The sequence below is a fragment of the Mesoplodon bidens genome (assembly GCF_964165515.1).
Source record: "Mesoplodon bidens genome assembly, chromosome: 18".
NCBI classification, from domain to species: domain Eukaryota; kingdom Metazoa; phylum Chordata; class Mammalia; order Artiodactyla; family Ziphiidae; genus Mesoplodon; species Mesoplodon bidens.
The window spans coordinates 13,833,252-13,845,512 of NC_138175.1; positions in this window are offsets into that span (position 1 = coordinate 13,833,252).

The window sequence follows — 12,261 nt, forward strand, 5'->3', positions numbered from 1 at the left end:
CCGCAACAAGAGAGGCCACGATAGTGAGAGGCCCGCGCACCACGATGAAGACTGGCCCCCGCTTGCCACAACTGGAGAAGGCCCTCGTACAGAAATGAAGACCCAATACAGCAAAAATAAATAAATTAATTAATAAACTCCTATCCCCAACATCTTAAAAAACAAACAAACAAAAAAACCCATTGTCCTCTTACCGAAGTGTAAAAGAGAATTTGGAAACTGACATAATGAAGACACAAACGTTTACAAGTGTTACTCTCCATGCAGTAGGGACATGGCTGGGGGAGAAACCCCATTCCTCCCCCTGAACTTACTATCGCTGTCGCTGGACTCAACATCCAGCCTTACACGGACTCCATGGTAAGCACCTGGCACAGGTCGTATCCCCCATGTACCTGTGAGCCCATATCTGTGTGGAAACCAGGGCTGTGTCCATTCCTGTTCACACCTGTGGGAAGAGAAGCTCATTGTCTGAGAGAAGCAGCCAGTGCGCTCACCACACCAACCTCCACCCACAAATCATGGTGCAGTTTTGCAGTAAAACACCTGCTATGGACTCAGTGCTGTGCAGGGTGCAGGGTGCTATTTCACAGAGTCCCTGTAAGACAGAGTAATTTTATAAGTGGCTCCTGTGCCCTAACTGCCTTACCTTGTTGAAACTTCACCAAAACTGTGTGAATTACAGCAGAGTATCCCTGCTTGACCTGTGAGGAAAGTGAGGCCTGGAGAAGCATGTTCTCAAGTTGCAGATAATACAAACCAGGCCTCACATCTAAGTGTTTATGAAGTAGTGAACTATTCAAGTCAGTGCTAAGAAATGCGGTGGAGACAGTGGTGGTGCATTAGAATCACTTGGGGAACCTAAACCCATATCCTTCACATGAACTGGAATCAACAAGGCTGAGAGACACATCGGTTCTTCTAAAGAGCTTTCCAGGAACTCCCCTTGTATCTGGAATCCACTGGGTGCCAACTCTTGAAAAGTCTGGAGGAGAAATAGTAGTTGTGTAAAGCTTTGTGGATGAGGCAGGACTTGAGCTGGTTCTTAAAGAACCTCTGTTTGCCAAACTGTAAAATGGGGCTGATGCTGGAGTGGCCTCAGATCAGGGTGATTCAGTCACTCTCTTTGTTCATATAAACCAGCAGTAGGTGGTGCTGCGGCCTATGAAATGCTGTGTCCTTGGTTCACACAGCCCCTCATATAGAGGGCACCACGTGGAGATTAGTTAGAAACCAAGTCAGACTAATAAAATCTCCCCCGAGGGGTGATAACCCAGCGTGGTCCCTGTGACACAGGAGCCACTGAGGAGCAGCTCCTTTGGTGTAGCCTCCCAAAGAGAGGTGTGTTCCCCTCCCTTGGCTGTCCTCCCCATGAGATGCTCTGTAGAGTTAGGGACCTCAGACACTTGGATCTGGGGCATCAGCTGACTGGAGCCTCTCAGAGTCCGCGCTGAAAGGGTTGTTGTGTGTTTGGTTAAGAGCACAACTTTGGAGCTGGCCAGGACTGCCTCTTCCTTAGTGTATGACCCTGGGAGGTGGTTACCTTTCCTGGGCCTCTGTAGTAATCACCAATAGAGACTATATATAAAGAGAAAGAACCAATAGGATGTATATATAGAGAGAGGGAGAGATTTATGTCGAAGTGACTCATGGGATTGTGGGGCTGGCAGGTCTGAAATGCACAGGGCAGGCGGGCAGCTGGAGACCCAGGGAACAGCTGATGTTGAGGGTCTCGAGTTCGTAGGCAGTGTGGAGGCCCAATCCCTTCTTCCTCCACAGGATCTCTGTCTTTTCTCTTAAGACCTTCAACTGAACGGATGAGGCCCACCCACATTATGGAGGGTTAATCTGCTTTCCTGAAAGCCTACTGATTTTACTGTTATTCACATCCAGAAAATACCTTTACAACAATATCTAGACTGGTGCTTGACCAAACATCTGGATACCATATCCTAGCCAGGTTGATACATAAAATTAATCATCACAGCCTCCGATTACTTGCTTGTAAAACGGGCAATGATACGTTTTTGCTTTTGTTTTTGCAGACTCAAATAATGCGTATAAAATACTTGGCCCAAAATTTGTGAAAATTTTTCACAACAGCTACTTTTATTATTATTCTTGCAAAACGAGCTGCACGGCCTGGCACTTGAGGCTCCAGACTGTGGGAGGTGGGGCTGATGAGCCAAATTGAATGACCACAGAGGCTGGTGACACACAGCTGAAGAGCAGAGAGACCTGTGCCCAGGCCTGTGAGCCTGACGCTTGTGGCAGGAGCTGGGCGGGAGTCCCAAGGTGCCCCTGGGGCCGATGCTTTGCGCTCATTATGACTTGTTTACGAGCTACTTGGGCTTGGTGGAGACTCACTCACTCAGGAGGCAGCCTGGGAATCCAGTGGGCTTGTCTGAGCTGAGTGAGCTCTTTCCAGGCCCAGGGATGCATGTGTGTGGATGACCTGTGAGCAGCTCTACTCGGCCCTCCGGTGATCTTGGCTGACTTGGCTTCTGTGCTTTCCAGCTTTTTCGGGGGCCTGAGTAGCACTGGATGTTTGTGCTTCATTCCCACTCGGACCAGCTGGCCCCCCTCTGCTTGCTAGACCTCCTGCCCTGGGTGACCAGTTTGGACACCCAACCTCTGTTCCTACAGGCTCTAGGTTCTAGGAACATCACAGCAGCCTCCCAGGAAACTTGTGTCCTGTCTCTCGGCCCATTGCCACAAGGTCCTGCCAGCCTTGCTCCTTGAGGAGCAAAGGCAGCCAGGACCCTTGGCCACAGAGGAGAGTGTGGATTCAGGGGAGCCTGGCCAGAGTCTCACCCAAGCAGAGGGCCCCCACTTGTGACTCGTTCCCCTTATACTGGCAGCTTTTTAAACCGAAGCTCAGCAGAATCACGGGAGGAAGACACACCAGAGTTAACAAGCACGGAGGACTTGCGCCTGAAAACGCAGGATCCCACTCTCCTCTCCACTCACGCTCAGTGCCAGAGCTCTGGGCCTACAACACGCTTGCTTGTTCTGGGCTCCACCCTTCCTCCTCCAAATGCTTTCTAAATGTCTGGTCCACATACCCTTCTCATTAAAGGTTAGGCACAGACTCTCTCCATATGACTCGGTGACACACCCCATCCCACATGTAAAATTCTCTTTGCCTAGCCAGGCCATGCTTTCCTCCTCCAGGCAGCCCTCCAGGATCTCCACCTGCAGGTGCCCAACCAGTCAGGAGCTAAGAAGAACAGAGAACAAGAGAGGCAGATGGGGATGCCACCTCCAGGCTCCTGCAACCTCTAAGCCCCACTGCACCACCTGAGGCAGGGGCAGGTTCTGGAGACTCGAGAGGGCTCGGGGCCAGTCCAGCACCCTCAGCAGGCAGGAACCCTCCACGGAGGAGCAGCCCTGACCTCAGGGAACCAGCCTTGGGTAACTTTGGTCTCCAGCTCAACCATGCAGCCCAACCAGGCGAAGGTCTTGGGCTGCTGACTCACATAGGACCTGCTTATTACCCTCCTTATGACTTAAGTATCAGCTTTTTATGACTGATTTTTAAGTTTAATTTTGACTTTCATCAAAGTAATACCAACACAAATTTTAAGTCAAGTAATACTACAAGTGATTTCTCAATTCACAGGGGTAATCGTCTGACTCTTACAGGTCCTTCTTCTGGGGATTAACTCTTTTTCTCTTAATTCATGCTTATCCTGCTATTTTATTGGTTTTCCAGTCTTCGGATATTCTCTGCTGACTTGGAAGATGATTTAGCTCCCACACTGTATACACACACTCGTTCCTTCCACTTGCCACCAATTTTGTAAGCTTTGCTTTTATTTTCCTTTTGGATTAAATCCATATTATTTACATTTTTTGTCTTTATAAAAATTATTCTCAGCTGAGCCATATGAATTCATTTCCTTTTTAAAGATTTCAAATGTAAAGTTAAAAGCATTTTACAATGAATATCAAAATACTTAATGCTAGATTCTACCATTTTTCTAAACATCCTTTATCAGATCTTTATTCATCTATTCATGTCGATATCAATTCACTAATTTAACCTGGTTTTGGTGCATTTCAAAGTAAATTGTGGACATCAGTCCACTTCACCCTACATACTTTTCTTGGAATATCTTTGTCTGGTTTTCGTATCAGTGTAATGCTGGACTCATAAAACGATTTGGTAAGTGTTTCCTACTGTTTGTTTGCTTCTTAAACAGCTTTATTAGGGTATAATTTATCTTCTGTGAAATTCACCCACTGTATATGTACATTTGAATGACTTTTTGTCAATTTATACATCTGTAAAACCTTCACCACAATCCAGGTTTAGAAAATTTTTATCATCCCCAAAAGTTCTCTCATAAATATTTATAGTCAGTCCCTACTCCCATCTTCATCCCCAGACAACCACTGATCTTTCTCCTCTAGAGAAGTCCCTTTCTAGAAATTTCTATAAATGGACTCATACAATATATCATCTTTTGTGTCTGACTTCATTCACTTAGCTAAAGGCATTTGAAGTTCCTCCATGTTGTGGCATGTGTCAAAATTTGTTCCTTTATATGATAATTATATCTCAATAAAGCTGGGGGGAAAGTTGGTTCCCTTTTATTGATGAATGATACTCTATTATATAGATATACCACAGTTTATCAGCTCACCTTTTTGATGGAAATCTGAGTTTTTCCAGCTTTGAGCTATTACGAATGATGCTATGATCATTTGTGTATAAGTCTTTGTGTAGACATGTATGTCTATTTCTCTTGGGCAGATAACTAGAAGTGGAATTTCTGGGTTTTGTGATAAGTATATATTTAACTTTTTAAGAAACTGCCAAACTGTTTTCCAAAGTGGCTGTAAAATTTACACTGCCACTAGCAATATATGCAGGCTCCAATTTGACGACATCTCATTAAAACTTGGTATCATCAGCCTTTTGGACTATAGTCAATCTACTGGATATGTGGTGGTACCTCACTGTGGTTTAAATTTTCATTTCCTTAGTGACTAATGATGTTTAGCATCTTTTCATGTGCTTAGTCTCCATTCATATATCTTTTTTGTGAAATGTCTATTAAAATCTTTGCCCTTTTTTTTTTTTTTGCGGTGCGCCGGCCCCTCACCGCTGTGGCCTCTCCTGCTGCGGAGCACAGGCTCCGGACGCACAGGCCCAGCGGCCGTGGCTCACGGGCCCAGCCACTCCGCGGCATGTGGGATCTTCCCAGACCGGGGCACGAACCCGTGTCCCCTGCATCGGCAGGCGGACTCTCAACCACTGCGCCACCAGGGAAGCCCTTTGCCCAATTTTTAATTGGTTGTTTGTCTTCTCATTGTTTAACTGTGAGAGTTCTTTGTGTACTGCATATAAATCCTTTATCAGGCATATGATTTGTAAATATTCTATTTGGCTTGTCTTTTCATTTTCATAATGGTGACTCCTCAAAGCCAAAAGTTTGAAATTTTTATGAAATCCATTTCATCAATTTTTCATTTTATGAATTGTGCTTTGGGTATTATAACTAAGAATTCTTTGCCTAACCCAAGGTCACAAAGATTTTCTCCAATTTTTTCTCTAGATGTTTTATAGCTCTAGCTCTTATACTCAGGTCTGTGATCCATTTGAAATTCATTTTGTGTATGATGTGAAGTAGCTGTGTAACCTCGTGATTTAGCATATCCAATTGTCACAGCACCACTTGTTTAAAAGATCATCCTTTCCCCCACTGAACTGTTTTGGCATCTTTGTCAAAAATCAATTGACCATAGGAGAAAATATATATTTGCAAATGAAGTGACCAACAAGGAATTAATCTCCAAATATATACAAATGCATATATACAAAATATGCAAACATGCAGCTCTATGTCAAAAAAACGAACAACCCGATCAAAAAATGGGCAGAAGATCTAAATAGACATTTCTCCAAAGAAGACATACAGATGGCCAAAAAGCACATGAAGAGATGCTCAGCATCGCTAATTATCAGAGAAATGAAAATCAAAACTACAATGAGGTTATCACTTCACACCAGTCAGAATGGCCATCATCAAAAAATCTACAAACAATAAATGCTGGAGAAGGTGTGGAGAAAAGGGAACCCTCCTACACTGTTGGTGGGAAAGTAAATTGATACAGCCACTATGGAGAACAGTATGGAGGTTTCTTAAAAAACTAAAAATAGAACTACCGTATGATCCAGCAATCCTACTCCTGGGCACATATCCAGAGAAAACCATAATTCAAAAAGAGTCATGTACCACCATGTTCATTGTAGCACTATTTACAGTAGCCAGGACATGGAAGCAACCTAAGTGTCCATCGACAGATGAATGGATAAAGAAGATGTATATATATTCCATTGGCATCCATTGGCATATATTTCATGGTATATATATTCCTGTGTGTGTGTGTGTGTGTGTGTGTGTGTGTGTGTATAAAGAACAAAAGATAACAAAATAATGCCATTTGCAGCAACATGGATGGACCTAGAGATACCATAATAAGTGAAGTAAGTCAGACAGAGAAAGACAAATATCATATGATATCACTCATATATGGGATCTAATTTTTTAAAAAATGATACAAATGAACTTATTTAAAAAACAGAAACAGACTTACAGATATCAAAACAAACTTATGGTTACCAAAGATGAAATGTTGGGGGGTGCATAAATCAGGAGCTTGGGATTAACATGCACACACTACTATATATAAGACAGATAACCAACAAGGACCTATGGTATAGCACAGGGAACTCTATTCAATATTCTGTGATAACCTATATGAGAAAAGAATATGAAAAAGAATGAATATATGTATATGTGTAACCAAATCACTTTGCTATACACCTGAAACTAACACAATATTATAAATCAACTATACTCCAACAAAAATTTTAAAAAACCAATTAACCATAAATTTAACTATTTCTGGAGTGTCTATTCTCTTCCCTTGATCTATATATCTATCTTTTCTCCATACCACATAGTTGTGTTTATTATAGTTTCATAGCAAGTTTTGAAATCAGGTAGTATAAGTTCTCCCATCTTTTCCTTTTTCAGATTTGTTTTGGTTATTCCAATTCCTTTGCCTTTCCATATACATTTTAGGATTCAGTTCTCACTTTCTTAAAAAAAAAAAAAAGGCGGGCTTCCCTGGTGGTGCAGTGGTTAAGAATCCGCCTGCCAATGCAGGATGGGTTCGAGCCCTGGTCCGGGAAAATCCCACATGCCGCGGAGCAACTAAGCCCGCGAACCACAACTACTGAAGCCCGCGAGCCACAACTACTGAAGCCCGCGCGCCTAGAGCCCGTGCTCCACAGCAAGAGAAGCCACCGCAATGAGAAGCCCACGCACCGCAACAAAGAGTAGCCCCCGCTCACCGCAATTAGAGGAAGCCCACATGCAGCAACGAAGACCCAACGCAGCCAAAAATAAATAAAAAAATAATTAAAAATAAAAAAGGTTGTGGGATTTTGATAGGAATTGCATCGAATCAGTAGATGAATCTGGGAATAACTGGCATCTTAACAATATTGAGTCTTCTAATCCATAAATATGAAATGTATCTCCAACTATTTAGATATTTTTCCATTTCTCTCAGCAATGTTTTATAGCCTTATGCACTTAGGTCTTGTGCTTTTTTATGCCATTGTGAAAGGAAATATTTCTCAATTTCATTTTTGGATTGTTTATTGCGAGTTTATACAAATACACTTAATTTTTATATATTTATTTTGTATCCTGAGACCTTTGTTCTAGTAGGTTTTTTTTTAAACATTGCTTAGGATTTTCTACATACAGGATCATATCATTTGCAAATAAAGACTGTTTTATTTCTTCCTTTCCAATCTAGATGACTTTAATTTGTTTTTCTTGCCTTATTGCACTAATTGCACATTCAGCAGTACAGTTCTGAATGGAAGTGGTGAGAGTAGACATCCTTGCCTTGTTTCTGATCTTAGTGGGGAAAGCATTTAGTCTTTCACCACTAACTACAATGTTAGCTGTAGGGTTTCCATAGGGGCTGTATGAGTTTGCTAGGTTGCCTTAACAAGGTACCACAGACTGAGTGGCTTAAACAACAGAAATTTATTTACTCACATTCTGGAGGCTAGAAAGCCAAGATCAAGGTGTCAAGACGGTTGGTTTATTTTGAGGGTCTCTCCTAGGCTTACAGATGGCCATCTTTTGTGTCTTTACATGGTCTTCCCTCTGTGTGATGTGTATCCTAACTTCCTCTTCTTATAAGAGCACGAGTCTATGTCCAGGACTTCCCTGGTGGAGCAGTGGCTAAGAATCCGCCTGCCAACGCAGGGGTCACGGGTTCGATCCTTGGTCTGGGAAGATCCCACATGCCGCGGAACAACTAAGCCCGCGTGCCACAACTACTGAAGCCCATGTGCCACAACTACTGAAGCCCGCGTGCCACAACTACTGAAGCCCGCGTGCCACAACTACTGAAGCTCACGCACCTAGAGCCTGTGCTCTGCAACAAGAGAAGCCCCCACTCGCCCCAACTAGAGAAAGCCCGTGCTCAGCAACGAAGCCCCAATGCAGCACCCCTGCCCCCCCCAAAAAAAGGACTATGTCCAAATGTAGTTACGTTCTGAGGTACTGGGACTAGTATTTCAACATAGGAATTTGGGGGGATGCAGATTGTATCAGCCCATAACAGGGACCCTTTAACAGGAGGAGGAATTTCCTTTCTATTCCTAGTTTGTTGAGAATCATCATATGGAATAGGTTTGGGATTTTATCAAATGCTCTTTCTGTGTCTTTGAGAGGATCATATGGGTTTTGTCCTTTGTTCTATTAATACAGTGCATTACACTGACGTTTACATGTTAAACCAACCTTGCATTCCTAGAATAAATCCTATCTGGTCATAGTTTTAATCATTTTTTATGGTGCTAGATCGTTTTTATAATATTTCATTGAGGATTTTTAAAATTATTTTTTGCTTATTTAAATATTTATTTATTTATTTTTGGCTGCATCAGGTCTTAGTTGCAGCACACGTGATCTTTTGTAGTGGTGCACAGGCTTCTCTCTAGTTGTGGCATGCGGGCTCAGTAGTTGAGGCATGCAGGCTTAGTTGCCCTGTGGCATGTGGGATCTTAGCTCCCCGACTAGGGATCGAACCCACGTCCCTTGCATTGGAAGGCGGATTCTTAACCACTGAACCACCAGGGAAGTCCCTCACTGAGGATTTTTGTGTCTGTATTCATGAGTGATATTGATCTATAGTTTTCTTTTCTTGAGATATATTTGTCTGGCTTTGGTAGCAGGATAATACTGATCTTGTAAGATGAGTTGGAAAATCCTCCTCCTCTTCTGCTTTCTGAAAATGTTTATGTATGATTGGTATTACTTCTCCCGTAAATATTGACAGAATTCATCAGTGAAGCCATTTGCACTTAAGCTTTTCTTTGTGGGAAGTCTTTTTCATTCAGTTTCTTTTGTTGTGATAGATCTACTTAGATTTTCTATTTCTTCTTCTTTTTATTTTTAGATTTTCTATTTCTTCTTGAGTCACTTTTGGTAATTTGTCTTTCTAGGAATTTGTCCATTGTTCTTATGTTGTCTGTTTTGTTGATATAAAGTTGCTCCTAATATTCCCTTACAACCCTTCTGATTTCTGTAGGATCAGGTGTGATGATGTCCCCTCTTTCCTTCAGGATTTGGGTAATTTTGTCTTTTCTTTCTTTTATACATGTTTATTAAATGAAAATTTTAAATTGTACAATCATGTTTATAGCAACTTTATTCATAATAAACAAAAGCTTAAAACAACCCAGGGGCTTCCCTGGTGGCGCAGTGGTTGAGATTCCGCCTGCCGATGCAGGGGACACGGGTTCGTGCCCCGGTCTGGGAGGATCCCACATGCCGCGGAGCGGCTGGGCCCGTGAGCCATGGCCACTGAGCCTGTGCTCCTCAACGGGAGAGGCCACAACAGTGAGAGGCCTGCGTACCGCAAAAAAACAAAAAAAACAAAAAAAACAAATAACCATCTGTAGGAGAATGAAAATACAATGAAACACTACCATCAATTAGAGCAAAAACAATGACAAAAGCAAAAACAACCTACTAATACTAATACTAAACAACAACATGGATGAATCTCACAGACATTTCATGGAGCAAAGGAGACCAGGCCTCAAAGCGTGTATATTCTATGAGTCTGTTTATATGAAATTCAGAACAAATAAAATTAACCTATGGTGATAGAAATCAGAATAGAAGTTGCTTATTGGGGAAATTTGTCTTGCAAGAAATTGGAGGCCCATTCTCAAACCCCACTACAACCACTCAGCAGGTTCCTGTAAAAAGTTTGGACCCAGGAGGAAATATTACATACACCAAAGTGCAATGCCCTAGTTAGGGAGTCCAGCGAGACTGTCACCCCTGCTTTATACCATTGGACCCTGAGACCCAGGGTGGAAGTGACAATCCGAGTCACAGGAGCACCTCAGATGGAAGCCAGGCCCTCAGAGGTCTGGTCTGGTATTGTCTCTGCTCAGCGTCTCCTCTTCTGGCTCCTGAAAGCCAGGCTCGCCCTGGCCTCCTCTTACGGTGAGCCAGGGCCCCTCAAAAGTTGTTCCACCCCAGGCCCCCAAATATATTTTCCTGCCACCTGTGTCACGTGCCCAGCATTGTACTACAGGAAAACTAGCCACATTTATCTTCAAAGCCCAGGCGCAGGAATTGGGTCTTTTGTTACCTGGTGCAGAGCAGGGCTGTGGGAATTGAATTCAAAGGGCCGTGATGTGAACTAAAGCAGGTCTGCACCAGGGTCTGGGAATGACTGTGAAGACAGAGCCCCCGGATTAGCTGGGAGGCACCATGTGCCCGCCGGGTGACCTGGGGCAAGTCCCTCAGGCCCGCTGAGCCCAGCTTCCGCATCTAAAACATGTGCTCCTCATCTTCTATTGCCCCGGGTTGTTGCAACAATTAAGTGAATGCCCATACTCGAAGCTGCTTTGTAAAGGCTAAAGAAAACTATCCATTTTATTAAGCACCGCTGGGACCCAGACAGGATGAATTTGAGGTTGTCTGGTCAGCCGTTTGAGGGAGAAGAAACTCCTCAGGCCCTGGGTATTACAGGCGGATCCCCAACCCCAGACTGGCTTAGGCGTCCTTGTGCCCGACCCTGTCTCCACTCCCCAACATCCACAAAGGTATCCACATTCCATAGGTGTTTCCCCCTCAAAAGCCAAGTCCACTTACTTCTCAGCAGAGCTTCCAGGGAACTGACATCTGGTTCTGAGAAAGTGCTGGTCCAGGGGTCAGGGGTCACACAAACTCCAGGAGGAAGAAGCACCTGGCTTTCAGGGCTGTCCTTTGGGATGGCTGAATAACCTTTGATCTGCCCTGAGGGGAATGTGGGCACTTGGCTGTGGCCTGTGGGACAAATTGTATTTTCTAGGAAATGTGGGCCATGGTGCAGATCTTCCTCAGCTTATTCCAGCGGGACTGTGCTGGCTGCAACCAGGCCCCGGAGCATCATGGCAACTGGCTGCCCTCCTGCCTGTTTGTCTGGAGGCCGACTTGTTCCCAGCAGGACTCGAGTCAGCCAAGGGCATCACGTGCTCTCCTCCCGCTTTTGCCCTCTCCTGGCCTGCAGTCACGTGAGTGGGCCTGGGGGGGGCACCAGGGCTGGGGCCCAGCCCCGCACACGACCCAGACAGACTGTCCTAAGGCACCCATTTCCTCCCTCTGGGGCAGCGCCTGCCCACTCCCCTACAAACCCACTGCCCCAGTGCCCCCACCCACCGGTGGCACCTGACTGGTGTGCGGTTACCACCGCCTATGTTTAATTCATGGCTGGGGGCTGGGACGGGCTTCCCAAGAAAGGAAAGAACTCCCCTGGGGTCTTGCCCAGTTCTTGCCCGCCCACAGGGCACATGGCCGCAGCCTCCCTGGGCCTGGGGCTGGGAGGAGAAGCTGCCAATGGGCCTGGAGGACACTGTTCCAGCGTGGGCACAGCCACTATTCGTTAATCTGCAGCCCTGGAATGTCTGCGGGCCAATCAGCAGGGTCTCTGAGGGCTCCCCGAGGGCTCCGATAATCCTGCAATGATTAGCAGGGGCCACGGGGTCGCTGCGAACCACTCGGTAGGTTGGTCCGTTGGCTGTCGGCGGGCGGGCGGGCTGACCAGGCCAGCAGCCGGAGGAAGGAGGGAGGGAGGGAGCCCCGGGACTGGAGCTGTCTGTCTCCTTTCATGCCAGCGCCAAGGAAGGGAGGCTGTTTGGACTCACCGATTACTCACCAG